This window comes from Pelophylax lessonae, assembly GCF_965119305.1.
Source record: "Pelophylax lessonae genome assembly, chromosome: 3".
Classification (NCBI taxonomy): domain Eukaryota; kingdom Metazoa; phylum Chordata; class Amphibia; order Anura; family Ranidae; genus Pelophylax; species Pelophylax lessonae.
The window spans coordinates 38582379-38602626 of record NC_138770.1 but is presented as its reverse complement, the minus strand read 5'-3'; the positions used below and the strand labels follow the sequence as shown (position 1 = coordinate 38602626).

General features: G+C 46.1%; 2 protein-coding genes and 1 pseudogene across 3 annotated transcripts in view; 1 reads left to right on the top strand and 2 right to left on the bottom strand.

Moving 5' to 3' along the window:
• Positions 1–20248, top strand: part of LOC309550737 (uncharacterized protein) — a 578111-nt gene that overhangs the window by 404575 nt on the left and 153288 nt on the right. The gene's annotated exons all lie outside the window — the stretch shown is intronic.
• The window catches only part of LOC309550685 (uncharacterized protein), a 903485-nt gene that overhangs the window by 856840 nt on the left and 26397 nt on the right, over positions 1–20248 (bottom strand). The window lies entirely within an intron of this gene.
• LOC309550285 lies at positions 6–1855 on the bottom strand (annotated as a pseudogene). The gene is made up of 3 exons: positions 1459–1855; positions 930–1372; positions 6–540 (listed from the first exon to the last, which is right to left on the bottom strand). The product of its transcript is annotated as an uncharacterized misc_RNA (transcript).

Genomic DNA, 20248 nt, shown 5'->3' with positions numbered 1-20248 from the left:
ACCACTCATCCACCAATAGCATCCTTCCATTCTCCCCATCCATCCAAACTTGTATTAAACCAGTGGTTGTATCTCAAAACCAGAAGAAGCTTCTCAAACATCTGGTCAGAGAGCCTATTCCTCTTTGGAGTGATGACAAGTTTCCCAAGACTAAAGAGTCTCTCTACTGGGGCACTGGACGGAGTGGCTGCATTATATCTGAGTGCAATTTTCTTTATCAGTGCAAACCCATTTAGAGAGTCTATCTCTTGTGCTCTTGATTCAAAATAATCTGCGACTTGACTTTCAGCGGTAGAAGAGGTGTCATCCTCCTCCTCCTCAAAGGAAAATAACTCATCCTCTATGGCTCAGTCTCCGCTAAGGCGGCGTGTTGATGAGCAGGTAGTGGTACTTGCTTGCTGGTCTTGGCCTAAAACAAGTTTCCGGCACTCCGCCAGTAGACTTGCCCTGACCTGTGTCCGAAGCCAACATAGTTTGAGTCACAGCAGCCAAGACAGCATCCTCGCTTTCCAGCACCTCTGCAAATCTTGTTTTTATTGCCTCGAAATGATAAGAATGCAAAGAACATATGATTTTATTTATTTAATTTCAGGTACTTATATAGTGCCATCAGTTTAAGCGTATCCAGAGGTTGTCTTTGGGAAATAGACGTATGAGTGCTGCCAGCATTGCTGCAGAGGTTGAAGGGGTGGGGGGTCAGCCTGTCAGTGCTCAGACCATACGCCGCACACTGCATCAAATTGGTCTGCATGGCTGTCGTCCCAGAAGGAAGCCTCTTCTAACATTTATACATACACATACTAGGGCCAATTTAGACAGGAGCCAATTAACCTACCACTACCAGCATGTCTTTGGAGTGTGGGGGGATAAAATAAGATGCAATTCTTGGGTGACTGGTTAAAGATATTTAAATAAATTAAAGTTCTTACCGTCACAACTGCCTCTGGAAGGTCAATTAGGATTTGCAGGCCTCTCTTCAGTTCCAAGGTCTTGAAAATCAATGTCTCCAGTGTGGGTGGGAGTGTATCATAGAAACAGTTGTCTTCTCCTTGAAGAATGTCTAAGGCTACTGTAAGTGGCCTCATGGCAGTACAGTACTCCGTGATGAAGTGATGTTCTCGTTCTGTGATGGCTGTCATCCCAAACTTGGACGAGATATTGTTCAGCTCACCCCTAGGAATCTCACCGATTCGAGCCAGAGCATCATTAAACGAATTCCTTCTTGTACTGCAAGGGACCATCAGCTTCTTTGCAATGATGTCATCCACGGTCTCTGCAGCCACCGCTGAACGACTAGCCGTGTTCCATAAGCCTGTACATATTCCGTAGTGCTTCTGTATATCGCTTTTGTTTGTGGTTTTGACAGTAACCACTTGTCAACATCAGTACATGAAAAAAGGTTTACAGTGTGAGCAGCACACCTGTGATGATGTGGCGACAATGTGACCACAATTTCACCACCATCATCACCACCACCATTTTGCAAAACATCATTAATGTCCGTAAAAGTCACCTCCTCCTCATCATCCTCCTCAGTGTCCTCCTTCTCGACTATCTGCTGGTATCTTTTAAAGGCCTTGACGAAATTGGAGCCATTATCCGTGACAGTTGATGTAATTCTATGGGATATTCCATAGGATGAGTGAATGTTGTCAAGCTCAATTGCAATAATGTCATGAGTATGACGACCCTTGAATCTTCTGCATGCTAGTGCTGCTTTCCCTCGCTTCATGCTGTTTGGATTTATCCAATGCGCAGTTATGCCATGATAGCTTTTATTATGTGCTGTCCAAATATAGGCTGTTGTGGAAATATAGTCTACATGTTCAAAGGTCTTTTTGAGGTCGTCATTCATTCTGGCATACTCGGCATCTATGTACTTTGAAAAAAGTATTTTTGCATGGCGGGCCTACCCCCTGTCTCGCAGGTATTTTCGCAATTATTGCCCGGAAAGAATCAGACTCAACTGTCGACAACGGCAGCATCTCCTCAACTATATATCTGGAAATTATTTTGATTAATTCTGTCTGCGTTATACGAGTTTGCGGTGGTGAAAAATCAAGTTTCAGTTGCTTTGATGTCGTGGCTTTATCTCCTCCTTTGATAGCGGAGCTCACGTTATCAGCTGTCTAGGCCACTAGTTTTGTGGCGGCATTAGAGACAATGTGAGGTGCTTCATTAAATTTGGATTACTTGCCACCATTGTGGAGAGACTCTTATTTCCTGTGCATAAGTTGCACGTTACATAAACATTCTTGCCTTTCACTTCAACGAGGGAAAAGTAGTGCTTAGACTTCCAGTTTGCGAAAACTACCTTTGAACTCGTTGGATTTGCCATCACTCTGACTCCTGGTCGTCGCCGGTGTGTGCGACTGTGTCTGTGCGTGTATGTGAACTGAACAGCAGTAACACAAAAAAATCTCTCAAAGGACTTGTAATAATAATAATAATAATAATAATAATAATAGTTCAATGAAGGTGCTGGAGATGATGATGACGAGGCTTCCATAAGAGCGTTTTTATATCCTTGCCCTTGATATCATATTCACTGTCTACTGTCTGCACTGTACTGTGGTGAATCCTGATTCCTGAATGGTACCGGAGTGGTATTTGCTGAGTGGTACCTGAGTGGTATTTGCTGAGTGGTACCGGCTGCATGGTACACTAGTACCTGAGTGGTGTTTGCTGAGTGGTACCTGAGTGGTATTTGCTGACTGGTACTGGCTGGCTGTGTGGTACACTGGTACCTGAGTGGTATCTGCTGAGTGGCACTGGTACACCTGAGTGGTATTTGCTGAGTGGTACTGGCTGTGTGGTACACTGGCAGTGGTAGGAACCTGAGTGGTATTTGCTGAGTGGTACCAAGTGGTATTTGCTGAGTGGTACCGACTGCGTGGTACACTGGCAGTGGTAGGTACCTGAGTGGTATTTGCTGAGTGGTACAGAGTGGTATTTGCTAAGTGGTACCTTAGTGGGTATTTGCTGAGTGGTACCGGCCGGCTGCATTGTACACTGATAGTAGTACCTGATTGGTATTTGATGCTGACAGTGCTGAGTGGTACAGGCTGGCTGTGTGGTGGTGGTACACTGGTACTGGTACCTGACTGAGTGGTATTTTATTTTTTGTGACTCGAGTGGTACCTGCGGTGTGGTGGCTGGTGGTATGGCACTGGTGGGGTACCTGTGACTGTCTGACTCCTGTCCTGAGTGGTATTGCTGGCTGCTGCATGGTGGTGGTGGTATTACGGTACCTGCTGTTTGGCAGCTGTAGAGCAGAAGCGCTGTACTTAACATCAGGACTCAGTATCGTGAGGAGTGGACAGCGGCAGGGTGACATCAGCGGATCATCAATCACAATCATAGAGAAGTTACTGTACAACCCTCTAGTGGCAGTAAATGTCTATGGTGGTCAATGAATTGTAATTACAGTAACACCGCATTAGTAACGGGAACGGCGTTACAGCGGGGGAAAAAGTAATCAATTTGATTACTCGTTACTAAAAAAAATAAACGCCGTTTACTTATAACGGCGTTATTCCCATCACTGCTTATAATGGTGAGGGATAATGTGACCTTCCTGTGTGAAATCTTGGGAATACAGAGGACGGGGACATCTCTCTGGTGGGTTCCTGGTATTCATCATATCCTTGTGTCCTTTTGAAAACTCCTCCATCATACTATACTCCTCATCTTCCTCATTAACAGTTTCTTTACCTACAATACTATGATCCCTGAGGTTTCAACTCTGAATATATATTAAAATATCAATGGTAACAATGCAGATAATGTACAGATCCTAATGATACTATCAGTGATTGTTCCTCATCTACCTGATGATGGTGAGGGATGGTGTGACCTTCCTGTGTGGAATCCCGCGAATACAGAGGACGGGGACATCTCTCTGGTGGGTTCCCATTCCTGGATCCATCTGTAGGAAACACACACACTGACTGAATACATTGTTTCTATGTGTTTATCAGATGATGGGGGATCTAGGTGGACCCTCCGTACTGCTCTCTCCTTTACAATAAAGTCTCCTCTTACCCGGTGATGTGAGGGGCGGCTGATTCTCCATCATGACGTCCTTGTAGAGATCCTTGTGTCCTTCTAAATACTCCCACTCCTCCATGGAGAAATAGACAGTGACATCCTGACACCTTATAGGAACCTGACACACACAATGATACAGTCACCATCCAGACACATCCCTTGTCTGTTACTGGATAATGTCCCAGAATTCCCAGCACCGCTCACCTCTCCTGTCAGCAGCTCCATCATCTTCCTGGTGACTTCTAGAATCTTCTGCATGTTGTGTCTCTCAGGTTTTAGGGAGTCACATGGAGGCGCTGTGATGGTCATATGATCACCTGACTTCAGAAGAGGAAATCTCTGTATTGAAGAACCAATAGGAAAATTATGTTAAAATCCCAGAATCCTCCTCACCTCTCCGGTCAGGTCTGTGTTTTATTAATAGAGATAAGAGTGATGTCATGTGACCTCCCAGAATCCTCCTCACCTCTCCGGTCAGGTCTGTCTTTTATTAATAGAGATAAGAGTGATGTCATGTGACCTCCCAGAATCCTCCTCACCTCTCCGGTCAGGTCTGTGTTTTTATTAATACAGATAAAAATGATGTCATGTGACCTCCCAGAATCCTCCTCACCTCTCCGGTCAGGTCTGTCTTTTATTAATAGAGATAAGAGTGATGTCATGTGACCTCCCAGAATCCTCCTCACCTCTCCGGTCAGGTCTGTGTTTTATTAATAGAGATAAGAGTGATGTCATGTGACCTCCCAGAATCCTCCTCACCTCTCCGGTCAGCAGGTAGATGATCTCCAGGGTGAGGTTTAGTATCTTCTCAGTCAGGTGATTCCGGTCCTCCTCCATCCTCATTGGTTCCGTCATTTGATCTATACAGGTCTCCTTGTAGACAGACAACTTTGGTAAATGAAAGTAAAAATTATTTGGATGCTATTGGTCACTCATAAATAGGATGTTGTTATATGTTATACGTTGGAGAATAATTTCCCGAATGATAATGATAACGAATTATTTTCAGCAATCAAATTTCTTTTTAAAAGCATACACCAAGCGATATGAATACAGACTAAATAGTAAATATATATTTATTCACAAGACATGTATTCACAATAAATAGTTAGGTATGGGTGACATAAAAACAAAACAAAATCTTACATAAAATACAAAATTATTTGCAACACTCACTAATGGGTTTCGCTCAGCAATATGAATAAAATGAAAGGTTTAATTTCTCCCAGTCTATGCAAAAACCATATAATATAGAATTAATTATCAGACAAAAACGTCTGTGATTTGCGTAGCCAACAGTTACTCCTCTGCAGATGGAGTGAGGATTAAACTACGTAAAACTGGTTCGCTAACATAGCGCAATACAAAGATGGTAAAATTCTGAAAATTAACACCAAAGCTAAGGAAAAATCTGCGATAGATGATCTAAACATAATGAGCACTCAATATTCAGTATTCAAATAATCAGTGACAAAAATCAATAAAACATATTTACCCTTCCAAAATGGCTGCTGGCCCAATGGTCGTTACCAGAATCCCCTAAGATAGATGCCTTCCCCAAAATGGTGACTGGTTAACCACTTAAGCCCCCCGGAGGATTTTTCCCCCTTCCTGACCAAGCCCTATTTTGCGATTCGGCACTGCGTGATTTTAAAAAATAACAATATTTTTCAAAAGTTTTTATATGAAATTCCCCCCCCAAAAAAATGTAAAAATCAAAATTTTTTAACATTTTAGGCCAATTTGTTTTCGGCTACATATGTGTGGTAAAAAAAAAAAAAAAAAATCGCAATAAGCGTATTTTGATTGGTTTGCGCAAAAGTTATTGCGTTTACTAACCAAGGGAAAGATTTTTTGTCATTTTTATTGTTTGTTTTTTTTTTTAACGAGTAATGGCGGCGATCTGCGATTTTTTTTGCGGGACTGCGACATTGCGGCGGACAGATCGGACCCCTGACTGACATTTTTGACACTTTTGGGGGTACCAGTGACATTACTACAGTAATCAGTGCTATACATATACACTGTTACTGTAAAAATGACACTGGCAGGGAAAAGGTTAACTTTATTGGAGAAGGAGGGGTTAAGTGTGTCCCTAGGGGCGTGCTTCTAACTGTTATGGGATGTGGCTGTTTGTGTAACTACAGAGATATACGATCCTACATAGCAGGACCGTATGATCTCTGCACTTACACAGGGGAGAATGACAGGCGGCTTTGTTTACATTAGCCACCTGCCTTTCTCCCTCTGTGCCGGACGATCGCGAGTGACCGGTGGACATAGGGTCCGCCGGTCACACGTGCGGACATGTTAGGGAGCGAGCGGTGGCGGGAGCGCGCCTCCGGCGGCACGCGCTCGCCCCCTAGAGCCTCACAGGCTAGCTACATAGCCCTATGTCACTTTGCCTGTGAGGGGCTGACTGCCGCCGTAAATAGTCGTGCGGCAGTCGGCAAGTGGTTAAGGAGGAGCTTGCGTCTTGCTTCCTTTAAAGCTTTAGAGTATGAGACGTGATGATGAGGGTGTGTAGTATGATGGATGAAGTGTGTCAAGTGTATGTAGTGAAGTAGTGTGTGTGTCTTGATGAGAAGTGTCTGTGTCCCTATATAACGTTTTGGACAATAAGCCCATAAAAATGATAATAAGCCTAGCCCAGAAGGTGGAACTTCTTCCCATTGGTTGAGAAAGATAAAAATTAACTTTCTTGACTGATTAGGCATTTGCCTCTTTTAAGAGGGTTGCTGTACATGAACTACTGCCCCCTATGGGAACACATTTAATCTGGACTGTTTAGTGATTGCAATATTTTTGTCTCTTTTGGCCTCAAATTCTCTTTTCTCTGTTGGGTTTGGTTTCTAAACTGGTTTTGATGAGTTTTAGATCTGCAGACAAGAAATGATAAATACGATCCTTCCTTCGATTAATTTGCTCTGAGGCAGCGATGTGAGGTCAATGGGGAGTCATCATGATGGCCAGGAAGGAGAACTTGCTGACTTTTGGCCGGAGTTTCCAGCTAATCGGGATAATTATCAGAAAACTGTAGCGCTTAAATCTTTGGTAGCCTCCTGACTGATAGGAATGATGTCACACCTCACAGTTATTATCTTCGGTTTCGCTTGATCCTCCCTTGTAGATTGGAAGCGCTATTATTATTATACAGGATTTATATAGCGCCAACAGTTTGCGCAGCGCTTTACAATGTGAGGGAAGACAATACAGTTACAATACAATTTACTACAGGAGGAATTAGAGGGCCCTGCTCGTTAGAGCTTACAATCTAGGAGTAGCAAGCAGAGTCCTCTGATCCTTCCTATATTGTAAATGTACTGTTTGCCCTCATGTTGGAAAGCTCTTGGCAAACTGTTGGTGCTACATACATCCAGAGAAGGGATTGGATAGCAGGAGGATGATACTGGTGGAGGAGAGAGCTGTGGGGGGGGTCTGTTCTCTTCCCTCTAATAGCAGCCTGGTGTGGGTAGGAGAAAGATATCAGTCAGGAGGGGTTTGTTCTCTTGGTTGCCAAATATACTGTAGAATCCAGGACATTGTACAGAGTGGCAATGAGCTCCCACGGCTCTAAATTCCAGCCCCGGCATTGCCAGACCCTGTGTCATGGGAAGGTATTGGACTGCCATCCTCAGATGCAGAGCACTGACCCCCTGACCACCTTTTAGGCAATGCTGTGCAAACAGACCTCCTCTAAGAACAAGGGGAGAAGGACCGCAATTCTTCATTCCACTTGGTATCCTGGAAAATGTTTACTGGACAAGCAAGATGGTAAGAAGTTGAAGGTTGCCTTCATTTCCTAGTAGGAGTTCTGTAAGGAGATCTGCAAAGTAATTGTAGGTGGGAGGACCATCATAGACCAAAAGCCCCCCTCCCTACCTTAGAGTCTCCCTGAGCCCTACAACCTCCTCTTCTCTCAAAGCCGTGCTGCCTGCCAACCTTATCAAGTGCCAAGATTCCTTCATCACCGCTACCCCCTCACAGTCACCAAAGTCCTGCAGACTCAGTACCCCTTGGAAGGCACCTCAGCTCCTCTACATCCCTCAGAGCCCTCAGTATTTTCCTCCCTCTGACACCAAAGATGAAACATATTCTTTATAGCAGGCTGGGGAATGTTTTCTTCCTCCTGACCAGCAATGTAAGGGGCTCTATTCTCCATACTCCTGACCCCTGCACTCCATCATTGTGTTGGCTGCATATTGTAATGATTGCCCATTGGCTGCCTGTGTAGTGTAATAATTGCCCTTTGTAGGCCATGTATGGTCAGGATGGTCATTGTCTTCTCTATTTATTGTCAGTGCTGTTTGTTTAGAGGAACATATTACTAGAATTTATCTCCAAAATGAAGAGAATGTTCCGGCCCCGTAAGTGGGGAAATGTTCTGACCCTGAAGGGGTTAATCTAGGTTTTCACACTATATATGTGAGTATCATCATCTGCTGGAGATAAAAGACGTCACAGTGACTATGGAGGAAGAGGACGGACATGATGGGGGGGTTACTGGGTGTAAATAGAAAATAAGATCTTATTACCTCCTCTGCTGCCAGGTCCAGCAATGTCTCCTCTCTACTTCCTCCCAACTGACCTCTGACCCGGAACTTCCTGTCTGTACCTGACCTCACTTCCTGTCTTCAATAGAGACTTCCTGTCTGGGTACAAGTGAGATAACCATCTTGTGGAGCTCAGAGGAACTGCACCCTGAGAAACCTCTCATAGTGAGAAGTTGTGAACACGGCCTTGTGCTGTGTGTGTATGTTCTGTATATCCTTATAGATGGGGTCATCTCCACTCCCACCAAGGGGGATAGAAATATATTACTGCATAGTCCAGCCTTTCTCCGCCAGGGTTCCCCCAAAGGTTTCTAAGGGTTCCTTGAGCAATGAACAATTTCTATCTCTCAGTAACAACTGACATCAATGATCTGTAAGGGGGGCAGTCTTGCCACTGATGATGATGTAAGAATGTTCTTTTTCCCCTGACCACTGATATAAGGGAACCTTTTCCTATTAGTCATAAATGTAAGGGACCACTACACTGACCACTGATATATCGGGGTCCTTCTCCCATTGGTCACCAATGTAAGAGTCCATTACACTGACCATTGCTATAAGGGGTCCTTCTTCCATTGATAATCAATGTAAGACCCCACTACATTGACCACTGATATAAGGCCCTTCTTTCATTGGTCGCCAATGTAGGAGACCACTACACTGACTACTGATACGAGGGGGTTCTTCTCCAATTAGTCACCAATGTAAGGGACTACTACACTGACCACTGATCTAAGGGTAACCTTCTCCCATTGGTCACCAATGTAAGGGACCACTACACTGACCACTGATATAAAGGGGTCCTTCTCCCATTAGTCACCAATGTAAGGGTCCATTACACTGACCATTGCTATAAGGGGTCCTTCTTCCATTGATAATCAATGTAAGACCCCACTACACTGACCACTGATATAAGGCCCTTCTTTCATTGGTCACCAATGTAGGAGACCACTACACTGACTACGGATACGAGGGGGTTCTTCTCCCATTGGTCACCAATGTAAGGGACTACTACACTGACCACTGATATAAGGGTAACCTTCTCCCATTGGTCACCACTGTAGGGGACCACTACACTGACCACTAGTATAAGGGGGTCCTTCTCCCATTGGTTACCAATGTAAGGGACCACTACACTGACCACTGATATAAGGGGGTCCTTCTCCCATTAGTCACCAATGTAAGGGACCACTACACTGACCACTGATATAAGGGGGTCCTTCTCCCATTGGTCACCAATGTAGGGGACCACTACACTGAGCACTGATATAAGGGGGTCCTCCTCCCATTAGTCACCAATGTAAGGGACCACTACACTGACCACTGATATAAGGGGGTCCTTCTCCCATTAGTCACCAATGTAAGGGACCACTACACTGACCACTGATATAAAGGGGTCCTTCTCCCATTGGTTACCAATGTAAGGGACCACTACACTGACCACTGATATAAGGGGGTCCTTCTCCCATTAGTCACCAATGTAAGGGACCACTACACTGACCACTGATATAAGGGGGTCCTTCTCCCATTGGTCACCAATGTAGGGGACCACTACACTGAGCACTGATATAAGGGGGTCCTTCTCCCATTGGTCACCAATTTAAGAGAGCACTACACTGACCACTGATATAAGGGGGTCCTTCTCCCATTAGTCACCAATGTAATGGACCACTACACTGACCACTGATATAAGGGGATCCTTCTCCCATTAGTCACCAATGTAAGAGATCACTACACTGACCACTGATATACGGAACCTTCTCCAATTAGTCATCAATGTAAAGGACCACTACACTGACCATTAATATAGGGGTCCTTCTCCCTTTGAACAGCAATATAACAGAAATTACACTGACCACTAGTTGCTAATGTCACCCCCAAAGCTGATTCGGGAACACCTGGATACGCTTATTCTGTTAAATGCCAGATTGCAACCAAAGTTAGATTTAAATCTAATAGCATGGAAAGGAGTCCATATTTCTCTCATTGACAATATACCAGAATCTCCTGAAATAAACAACCTTTTGGCCACATTGAAAACCATCCTTGTAATACAGTGATGGAACACAGCAGAACATCTTAGCCATCTTAACTAACATCAAGACTGAGCCTGGCAAAATAGATAAAGGGAAGGGAAGGAGAGGCGCCAAGCTGCCGATAGTGTAGCATAATTTATTTAGAAAGAAATGAGTACACAGTTAAAATGCACTCACAAACATCTGAGGTGACAGAATGCAATGGCTCAAAGTGTGATCACCAAGGAGGAGTCCAATCCATGCTGAAGCTGCTGGATGTCAAAGCCGCTGCGAAATGCCGTGCAGGGATCTAGACAGACCACTGGGGAGCTGCCACAAGGAGAGAGCTGTCAGGAGAGCTATCAAATCCTGGGCCTCCTTCATCAGCCTGAATTATATTGCAGCACAACAAATAAAGTTCAATAAGTGTCCAAACACTGTCCTTTTCAATGTACTCCTATGATCAATGTGCAGTAATGGTGAGATCCTCCTCCTGAATATCACCCAAATGCATTCAAGCCACGTGCGAAATTGGCCACTCACCTCCTTATGTGACCTCACTATTAGACTGAGGTTCAATAGCGCTTTAAAAAATCCTGCCAGTATTAAAGACTCCCGATGATTCATGGTGCATAAAACCATTATCGTCCGGAATCACTTGGCATTCACAACATAAACAATGATGGCATATAAAAGGTATAAAAAGGAAGAAAAATTGGGCTCTCTGTATATTTCAAGGTAAAAAATAGAGAAAATAGCATCTAATCACTCACAAAGGGAGATACAAATAGTGCATTGGAACCACAAGCCTGGACACCTCACCAACCATTCAATCTCCTGTGTATGATGAAAGAGAATCAAATGGTGTTTAGGGGTAGCTCATGGTACATAGGGCAACTTACCTCAGATCACACTTGGCTCTCTCCTCATGGCAAATAGTACCATATGCAAAGCATAATAAAGAGGACAAATATTGCTCTCTGTGTACTGCAAGCTTTATTAAAAATAAATCAGAAAACCACTCTAAAAAAAACACATAAAAACATACACTATATTGTCAAAAGTATTGGGACACCCAGCTTTACACACACACATGAACTTTAACGACTTGCCGCCCGCCCTATAGCAAAATGACAGCGGTAAAGGGGTTGCACTATCCTGACTAGCCGTCATATGACGTCCAGCAGGATAGACCGCTCTGCGCGCCCCCAGGGGTGCGGTGGGTCACTCTGACTCACCGCATCTCTGATCTCCGTAAAGAGCCTAATGACGTAGGCTCTTTACCATGTGACCAGCTGTGTCCAATCGTTGATCGGCTTTCCTCAGTTCGTGCCTGACAGGCACGAGTAGAGGAGAGCCAATCGGAGACTCTCCTGAAAGGGGGGTGGGTGTGTGCTGGTAATCAGAGCATTGATTACCAGTGCAGACCCTTGGGGGGTGCCACTAGAGCCACCAGGGATGCCCACCTATGGCCACCAGGGATGCCCACCCATGACCACCACGCATTTAGCTCCTCCTCACATGTGTACGCACTCAGCCCCCTCACACAGGTACACACACAGCCCCCCACACACCTGTACACACTCAGCCCCCCCTTATGCCTGTACGCACTCAGCCCCCCCTCACGCTTGTACGCACTCAGCCCCACCTCACGCTTGTACGCACTCAGCCCCATCTCATGCCTGTATGCACTCAGCCCCACCTCAGGCCTGTACGCACTCAGCCACACCTCACACCTGTACACACTCAGCCCCACCTCACGCCTGTACGCACTCAGCCCCACCTCACACCTGTACACACTCAGCCCCACCTCACGCCTGTACGCACTCAGCCCCACCTCACGCCTGTACGCACTCAGCCACACCTCACACCTGTACGCACTCAGGCCCACCTCACGTCTGTACGCACTCAGCCCCACTTCACGCCTGTACACACTCAGCCCCACCTTACGTCTGTACACACTCAGCCACACCTCATGCCTGTAGGCACTCAGCCACACCTCACACGTGTACACACTCAGCCACACCTCACGCCTGTATGCATTAGGTCTCACCTCACGCCTGTACGCACTTAGCACCCCCTCACACCTGTACACACTCAGCTCCTGCTCATATCTGTACGCACTCAGCTCTCCCTCATATCTGTACACACCCAGCTCCACCTCACTCCTGTACGCACTAAACCCCACCTCACACCTGCACGCACTCAGCTTCCCCTCATATCTGTACACACTCAGAGCCCCCCTTACACCTGTATGAACTCAGCTCCCCCTCATATCTGTACGCACTCAGCTCCCCTCACGCCTTTACCCACTCAGCCTCTCCTCACACCTGTACGCACTCAGCCCCCCTCATGCAGGTACACACAGCCCCCCTTCACACCTGTACTCACTCAGCCCCCCACGCCTGTAGACACTCAGCCCCCCCACACCTGTACACACTTAGCCCCCCCACGCCTGTATGCACTCAGCTCCCCCTCACATCAGTACGCACTCAGCCCTCCTCGTGTCTGTACGCACCCAGCCCCCCTCACGCCTGTACGCACTCAGCACCCCACCTGTAAACACGCAGGCCCTCCTTCACACCTGTATGCTCTCAGCCCCCCACATGCCTGTACGCACTCGGCCCCCCCTTATGCCTGTACGCACTCAGCCCCCCCTCACACTTGTACGCACTCAGCCACATCTAATGCCTGTACGCACTCAGCCCCACCTCACGCCTGTGCGCACTCAGCCCCACCTAACGCCTGTATGCACTCAGCCCCACCTCACACCTGTACGCACTCAGCTCCACCTCACGTCTGTACGCACTCAGCCCCACCTCACGTCTGTACACACTCAGCCCCACCTCACGTCTGTACGCACTCAGCCACACCTCACGCCTGTACGCACTCAGCCACACCTCTCGCCTGTAGGCACTCAGCCACACCTCACTCCTGTAGGCACTCAGCCACACCTCACGACTGTTCGCACCCAGCCACACCTCACGCCTGTACGCACCCAGCCACACCTCACGCCTGTATGCATTAGGTCTCACCTCACGCCTGTACGCACTTAGCACCCCCTCACACCTGTACACACTCAGCTCCCCCTCATATCTGTACGCACTCAGCCCCACCTCACGCCTGTACGCACTTAGCTCTCCCTCATATCTGTACGCACCCAGCCCCACCTCACTCCTGTACACACTAAACCCCACACCTCACACATGCGCGCACTCAGCTTCCCCTCATATCTGTACACACTCAGAGCCCCCCTCACACCTGTACGAACTCAGCTCCCCCTCATATCTGTATGCACTCAGCTCCCCTCACGCCTTTACCCACTCAGCCCCCCCTCACACCTGTACGCACTCAGCCCCCCTCACACAGGTACACACAGCCCCCCCCACACCTGTACACACTTAGCCCCCCCACGCCTGTATGCACTCAGCTCCCCCTCACATCAGTACCCATGAAACCAACACCAAAAAATTGCTTCAAGATAAAATCAACACCCACAAAGCTAGGCAGCCTAGACAGCCTTACAGAGATTCCAGACCCCAATATACTGTATATATACGAGATCTGCGCAGGATCACGTACCTGTAGATGATCCTAGGGGAGGTAGTGATCCTGTGTTTCTGTTAAACAGGAACACGAGTCTCTTCCTTCCCACAGTACAAACACTCCCCACACAGTTAGCAAGCACTCCGTACTTACACATTTACCCTTTGATCGGCCCTGATATTAACCCCTTCCCTGCCATTGTCAGTACAGTGACAGCACATATTTTTACTAAAAAGTGTCTGATTTATCTGCCACAATGTTGCAGTCCCACTATAAGTCACTGATCGCTGCCATTGCTAGTAAAAAAAAATAAAAAAAATTTCATAAATCTATCCCAGTTTTCAGATGCTATAACTTTAGCGCAAACCAATGAATGTACGCCTATTGCAATTCTTTTACTAAAAACATGCAGCAGAATACATATTAGCCTGAATTATTGAAGAAATATGATTTTTTTTACTGGTTAAGTTTTATAGCAGAAAGTAAAAATTATTTTTCTTTAAATTGTCATACTTTTTGGTTTATAGCGCAAAAAATAAAAACAGCAGAGGTGATCAAATACCACCAAAAGAAAGCTCTATTTGTGGGGGAAAAAAAGGACATTGATTTTATTTGGGTACAGCGTCACATGACTGCCCAATTGTCAGTTAAAGTAACAAAGTGCTGTATTGCAAAAAATGGCCTAGTCATGGACAGGAGTAAATCTTCCTTGGGGCAAGTGGTTAATCAGCAACATCGGCATCAGGGGCTTAATACCAGCTGCTAATCCAGGAATGATTCATTTTGACAAATGTTAGCTGATCACGGTGTCTGTGGAGAGATGCACTTTTTATATCAGTCACAAAACCGCAGCACTGAATGCCCGTTTGGAAAGCACACTGGATGCAGGGCAGCCGAGCAGCTCAATTGCATACTGGTCAAGTTCTGGCCAGTGGTCTATTCTCATGAACAAGAAACCCAGTGGATCATCTACTGGAAAGCTCTCCATATTTGTTTTTGCCCCTAGATAATCTTCCACCATATAATACAGATGCTGCCGATGGGATATTGAAGCTGACAGCTGTGGGCACCGAAGACTAAAAAAATTTAAAATACATCACTGAGGCAGCCCCCTTCTCTACCGCTCCTCCTTTGACCAACAGAAGCCCCAAAACTAGATTTTCCATAAGACTGTAACCTACCAGAGTCTGGAAAAGTATTACATAAACTCCTCTAAGGTGTCAAGCTATTTCATCCTCTGCTACCTCTGCGAGGGCAGGATGAGTTTGGAGACTTTTCCTTTGAAGCAGTGGGCAAGGAGGGTTTCCAACCAATAATGATCCTTTTTCTTCATGCCACAAATTTTTGGGCCCTTTTGCAGGCTTTGAAGAATAAGGGAGGCCATGCACTGTAAGTTTGCGGAGACATGAGAAGCAGTCCTCGGGGTCACTGAGGATTACAGTATTTGGAACTGCCTTCTCCCCAGCCATGTACTACTCCCCAGGGTTTCTGGGGACTGAAAACCATCTCTTAAGGTTTGACCTATGTCTTCCTCTGCTTCAATGCCTCCAAAAACTGCCAAAATCCTCCTCCTTCTCCCTCTCCTCTTTCGTGTTCTGTGGTGTCACAAGACTGGTGTCTGCACAAAGAGGGCCTTGAGGGTAAAGGAAGTCCTCCTCCTCCCGCTGCTCTGCCTCGAGTGCCCTGTCCATAATGCCACACAGAGCATGCTCCAGCAGGAATTGGGATTAAGTAATTCATGCATGCATTGTCATGGCTCACCATCCTTGTCGCCTCCTCAAATGGTGACAGTAGAGTGCATGCATCCTTTATCAGCAGTCATTGGGGAAAAAAAAGCTAAGTTGCCCTGAGCCTGTCCTTGTGCCATATTCATACAGATACTCGTTGACGGCCCTCTTTTGCATGTGCAGCTGCTGTAGCAATGCTAAAGATGAGTTTCTCCTGTTGGGCATGTCACAAATCACGCGGTTTATGGGCAGGTGGAGTTCCCACTGAATTTCAGCTCACTGAATACTGGCTGTGTATTATCACCTGAAATAGCTATAGACTCTTCTGGTCTGCTTTAGACAATCTTACAAACCTGGGTACCTCTTTAAGAAATGCTGCACCACCAAATTAAGGACATGTGCCTGGCATGGCACGTGTCAACTTTTCCTGTCTAAGAGCGGACGGAAGGTTAGGACCATTATCACACACCACCATTTCTGGCTCTAGCTTCCGTGGTGTTAACCACCTCTTGGCCTGCCCCTGCAGAGCTGAAAGAATCTCCGGTGTGACTCCTGTCCTCTAAACATACAAGCTAAAGCACTGCATGTCATCTTTTAGCCTGACTAATTGAATGGCCCCTTGAACACTTAGGGGGTACCGGGGGGGGGGGTTCATAGGACAATCCAGCAGAGAAGGGCATGGAGGAGGAGCTGACAGATCTAATATCATCCCCACCAGCTGTATGGACAGGTGGTGGCAAAACAAGCCCCAGCACTGAGCCCTGTCCTGCATTTCTCTTAGTTGCAAGCAGAGTTACCCAGTGTGCTGTGAACGAAATATATCATCCCTGATCATGCTTGCTGGACCACGTGTCGACATTAATGTGGACCTTGTGGCTGGCTGTCTTGCCCAAAGATGCCAAAACATTACCTTCTTTGTGATGATACAGAGCTCAAATGGCCTCATGTGCAAAGAAATAGCGACTGGGAGCCTGCCATTATGGTACAGCACATTCTGCAAATTCACGGAAGGGGTCAGATTCCACCAGACAGAAAGGCAGGAGTTGTAAAGCCAGCAACTTGGACAAGCTGGATTTTATTGGCTGGGCATGTGGGTGGCAGGGAGGGTATTTTTTTTTTCCGATGCAGCAGCTGGTCACCTGTGCTGTTCCTTCAGAGCCCTGTGCCGTGATCAGCGGCCCCCGTGCGCATGCGCGGGATTGACGTCAGGCGGCTCCGGCCAGTAATACAGCCAGAGTCCACAGACCCGGGAGGAAGACGGATGAAGATAGATGCGGGAGCAGGGACAACGCGGGCTTCATTGCAGGTGTCACATAATGTGCTAGTATGCGATGCATACTAGCACATTATGCATTTACTTTGCAGGGGGGAAAAAAGAAAGAAAAAAAGGAAGTTTACTTCCTCTTTAAATGTAATTTTTTTTTTTTTTTTTTTATAAATGTCAGTTTTGCTGCAGTAGGTTCTATACACAGTACAGATGTGCCACTTTACAGGCAGACTAAGAGGACCCCCTTCCCCAGCATTATATTTAAAGGAATTTTTCATTTTTATATTTTCACTTTAAGCATTATTAAAATCACTGCACCTTTAAAAACAATCTTTTTAAAAAAATATGTTGCATTGATACATGTCCTCAGGGCAATACCCGGACCCCCATATCCCTTTTATGGCCAATTACTTGCATATAAGCCTTCAAAATGGGGACTTTTGATTGTTCGTGTTCAGGTCTCATAGACTTTAATAGAGTTCACGGCTTGGGTCCATACTTTTTCTCAGTTCATGAGTTCTGGGGCGAACCGAACCAGGAGGTGTTCAGTGCATTCAGCTGCAATGACTGACGGCAGTTGTAGTTCATGCATTCACAGAAAACTGCATGAATGATGCGGCCGTGTGGACAGAGCCCTAAACAGCCTTGCTATTTTCAAATAGTGACAGAGGTTGCAGGGAGAAGATCCCTGCTCACTGTCACAGGGAGTGGAGGAGAGGGGCAGAGGCTGCAGCTGCTAAAACATGTTACACCCTAAATACGGGTGAAACATGTAAAGTTCCAAAATGTGAACTTACAGTATCCTTTAAAGTGGTTGTTAGGGATGGGCCGAATACCCTCCTGTTCTCAGCAGAACTCCTGAACCGGGGAAATGTTCTAACCCGAACGGGGAACCCCAATGAAGTCTATGGGAGTCAAACAGGAAAAATCAAAAGTGCCCATTTTGAAGTTTTAAATGCAAGTAATTGGCCATAAAAGGAGTATTGGGGTCTGGGTATTGCCCTGGGTGACATGAGTCAAATCATATTTAAAATGACTCGCGGTTACAATTGCCGACACCCGGCTATTAAAAAAAATGAAGAAATAAAAAGGTCCCTTGCCTATATAAGAAATGTCAAAGCACGATGCAGGTATACGTCAGGAGGCCTCCCAAGGGACCGAGCTTTTTGCATTTTCTCTTATTTTTTGGGTCAGCGGGGGGGGGGGGGGGGGGCGTGATTGAAGATGGATTTACATTGAGGGACACTTTTTAACAATTTTTTAATAAAGGATTTGTCAAAAACTGTCTCGTGGGGTATGATGTACCTGATACCCATTCACATAAGGGATGGCCGGGATCTGGGAGCCCCCTTGTTAAAGGGGACTTCCAGATTCCGATAAGCCCTCTGCCTGCAGACCTCGACAACCACAGTTCAGGGTTGTCGGGAAGAGGCCTTTGTCCCCGTCAACAAGCTGAGGGCATGGGGACCGGTATGGTTCAGGAGGGGGGATGCTCGCTCGTTCCCCCTACCCTTTTTATGACCTGCTAGGCTGTATGTCCAGGTAAGGGTCTGGTATGGATTTTCAGGGGGGACACCACACCATTTTTTTTTTATTTTGACGTGGTGTTCCCCTCCAAATCCACACCAGACCCATGCCATTTTTTTTATTCAGCTGTCAGCGGGGAAACCCATCGACAGCTGATGACTCATCAGTTTGGCTCGGGCCAAACCATTTGCCCATCCCTAGTGGTTGTAAACCTTAGTCCTGGAATCTGAGCAAAGCTCATATATCTGTAGTGTTTACTTATCTCTCCTCAAAGCTCTAAGTGTGGTTTCTCTCTGGTGCTTTGTTCCTCTGTTATCAGCATGAGTCACTTCTGAGACGTTTTCCTGACACATGAGATACATTTATGATATGGGGGAAGCACATAGCTCGTCTATTCACAACACAGTTCTTATGCTGTGCAAAGGGTGGGGTGTGCCTTTTTTCCAATCAGCTCTCACACAGTGTGACGGTAGTCTCTCCACCCCTTCTTCTCTGCTCCTCACAAATGCAGGATTTTAACACAATTCTGCCCTTTTGAAGGGGTGTAGAGAAGAGAAGACTTCAGATAAACAAGTAAACATCTCTGAGGCCAGTCACTTCACTGGGTATACAATATGTGAGGGTGTACAGCCACGCTCTTCTGGTTCTGAAGCACAGTGAAATAACCTGATTATTACATGGTTGCAGGGGGACCCCCAGTCTTGGGCCTTTAGTCTTCCCGCAGATGACCCAGCCTGAGGGTAAGTCCCTGGGTTTACTTTATGATGATCCTGACCATGCCCACTCAGCAGAAATAACCTTAGGTCATTACGTCAGGATAAACGCACCAATCCTGTTGATTTCTGTCGCTGGGCACTAGATTTACAGTATATATCACAAGGATTACAGTATATTACCAGAATTCTGGACACCTGACTCAGGGTGGAATCACCCAGCTCTAAGAAGTCAAATAATTGTGATTCACGTTGTTTAGGGGTCACTATTTATGCATTATATTTTGTGGGGTTTTTACTAACTTGAGTTTTGTTTTTGGTATCTTTAGCTTTGTGGTTAGCTACTGTTCAAGAGATTCAACGATATTTCTATTTGTATGGGATGTGGGTTTATAAACGTATTCGTTGCTAGTGGGGTTAGCACCTCTGTAGGTAGTTTACTCCTTTCTTAGTCATCATTCACTGTCACTACATTTGGAGGTGTTTTAATTGCATGAGCAGCGCAGCATCATTTATTCATTGCACGTGGATCTCAAGGTCTTCTTTCAGACCCCTTGGTGTCATGGTATCCAACCCGTGGATCCAAAATGCTTCCCGACTGCCGACTTACTTATGTTTTCTACCTGCAGCTGTGTCTCCTATCCCAAACACCTTGAGGCCGTCCGGATTTTTATTATGCACCTCCAAAAAAATGGTGGGGGATAGAGTGTTTATCAAATCCTTTCAGGATATTTATCTTCTGCGCTTCGAACCGTGTCCTCAAGGTGGGTGTAGTTTGGCCTACATAAGGTGGGCTGCAGGGGCATAGCAGGTCATAGACCACATATTGCAAGCCGCGGTTAATGAATTG